Below are 2,500 nucleotides of genomic sequence, written 5' to 3'. Positions count from 1 at the left end.
GTATGAATATGAATGTATGTATTCGTATGAGCAAGCGTCTTGCTCCATGGTCTAGACTTAAATATATCTAAATAATATATATATATATACATAGTACACACACACACGCGCACAAATATTAATATCTATCTATCCATATATGTGTGTGAGTGTGTATTCATGTATATACATATGTATATAGATTTATATACATATATGTATATGTACATATGTGTATTTATACATATATATAAATATATATATGTTTATATATGTACACATATATACATACATACATACATACATACATACATATTAATTGAACTGTACAATGTTATATATCCATTAAAGCCGATCTTACAAATAGGTTTCGCACTAGATGTTCAACGGAGTGTTATGTAACAGCCGGATCATGTAACCCTACGCTTTTCTAAGATGGTCGTTATGGAATGAAATATGGTGACTGCTCTCTATTATTGGAGGTGAAAAGATACATCCGGTTTGTGGTTGCTGTGAAAAATTCGACAAAATGTACCAAGCAAGGGTTAAGTTAAGAGTTATGTCCTTTGGCGCCAGAATTCTATCTCTGGGGGTATTGCAAGGCGAAAACAGTTTCTGAAAAAGTGTGTATGGGAAAATGCACTAAAGTAATGGATATTTTTACATTATTTCAGCTTACACCTGTTTCCGTTAAGACCACTACTTTGGCCAGCCATTCTCCGTCGCATCCAGTATTGTTTAGCTCTGAAGAAGATAAGAGGAATGAATCTTTTCTCTGCCTTATTCAATCGTCTAATTATGGAATCGATCAATAAATGTGAATATTATGTTATGGGAGCTTTGATTCTCCGATCTTATCGGAAACACCTGTAAGCTGGAATAATATATTAACTATATGCCTTTTCTATGATACCCTGTAACACAATACAAATTTTACTTGGTGACTAAAATTTTGATTTACAAAACGACCCGGTTACTGTGTATTAAAGTACGAATTACATGGATTTCTCCAGCTATCTGTTGTGTCGATGACCCCAAGTGAAGAAGTAGGATCGCCCAAGACATATAAATAGAGGTAGTCTAGCCGTGGTAGAGGGGTTGAGTGACTGTTGAGTAGCAGTTGAGTAGCAGTCGAGTAGAGATCATCCGAAGGTGCTAGATAGCAGTAACTTGAGACATAACACTATCACAGGTCAATTTTTTTAGCCAGGTTTATTTTTCTTCACACAGAGCTTATATACCTATTTGAATACATGTATGTATGTATGTAGTTCAAATTTACAGAAACTAAAAGACGAACACATGTGAGAGAACGACAAGCAGGTGTATTAGTTTGACGTTTCGAACCTACGCTCTTCGAGAAAAAGGGATGAGAGGGAAAAATTGAGAGAGAATGTAAAAACCGGGAGAAAAAATATGTAGGGAAGAACGATTTAACATGATGAATGTTTTGTATATGTGTGTGATTGTCTGTGTGTGTGAGTGTTGGGTGGGGTGGGGTATGTGTGTGAATACATGTGTACCGTTTTTGCATTTGCTGGCGTATAAGGCGCATTGTCGCATAGGATGCAACCCTATTTTACAGGGATATTGTTAGTGGTGGGGAGACGATTTAGTATGCATCACCATACATTTAATGAAAGATATTTCGAAGTGGTTTTTGCGTGTGGAAACATGCATGATTCTGTGCATGTGAATACATTGCTGCACCAGTATACTGAAATATGTAAGAAACCATTAATTTATCATGAATAAACCACGCTACGGGGAGTAGCGTATTTTGCATTGATTTTCTTTCAGATCAACTACATAGTTTATGTTTTGGTCAAAAGACTTGTTACATAGCCTGGGAGACAAGTATTCCTGGCTGTGATGCCTTTGTGTTACCACGATCGACTCTTAGGTTGGTGCAACACCGCTATGATTTTGCAAATAGCTGACAGGCGGAGGGAAGCTTAACATTCCTTCGAACTTTCTTTGAAAAGTTTTCATTTACATAACAAACAAATGCTTCTTAAAGGTAACATAATCATTAACAAATGTAAGACACAACAGGTGTAAGTTAATTTTGCTGGGGAAGGAGGTATAATGAGATGATCTGACCTCTCCACTTAACTGCCCACGTAAGCAATTTTTCGTTAAATTTGTACTAACAGACTGAGATAATTTGGCTTGTTTTCAATATTTCATTAATCATAACAATTACTGTGTGTGGCGGGCTTGTGCGCATCCAGCTCTCCAGTCCATATGGCTTCGTTTCCCACCCGTAACACGGCCGCATAGAATGCAAGACAATACATGCACGCACGCACACAGGCACGTACACAAACGCGCGCGAACACACACGAACACACACACACACACACTTATGTGCATGTGTGCATGTATTTATATATGTATATATATATATATTTATATACATCTATAAATATATTTGTATTCATCTATCTATCTATCTATCTATCTATCTAATTATCTATCTATGTATCTCTCTCTCTCTCTCTCTTTCTCTCTCTATATA

This window comes from Octopus bimaculoides, chromosome 14 (assembly GCF_046866305.1).
Source record: "Octopus bimaculoides isolate indiv1 chromosome 14, ASM4686630v1, whole genome shotgun sequence".
Lineage (NCBI taxonomy): Eukaryota > Metazoa > Mollusca > Cephalopoda > Octopoda > Octopodidae > Octopus > Octopus bimaculoides.
The sequence above is the reverse complement of the archived record's forward strand: the minus strand, read 5'-3'. Positions refer to the sequence as shown.